The sequence below is a fragment of the Taeniopygia guttata genome, chromosome 3, assembly GCF_048771995.1.
Source record: "Taeniopygia guttata chromosome 3, bTaeGut7.mat, whole genome shotgun sequence".
Lineage (NCBI taxonomy): Eukaryota > Metazoa > Chordata > Aves > Passeriformes > Estrildidae > Taeniopygia > Taeniopygia guttata.
Window position 1 is genome coordinate 35,851,824 of NC_133027.1, and position 203 is coordinate 35,852,026.

Sequence of the window (203 nt, forward strand, 5' to 3'; positions counted from 1 at the left end):
ATTTGTTCTCTTGCCAGGGTGTGACTCCAGGTTTTGTATGATTTCATCACAAAGAAGTTGTGACCTCTTTCAATTCCAGCTGCTGTTTTCCTCCACTTCCCTCTTGTTAAATCAATACTAGCACAGGAAGTGAAATTTGCCTCATGAACATTCACATCTAATCTTAATTTCTTAAAAATTTGAAAATAATAAAAAACCATGAA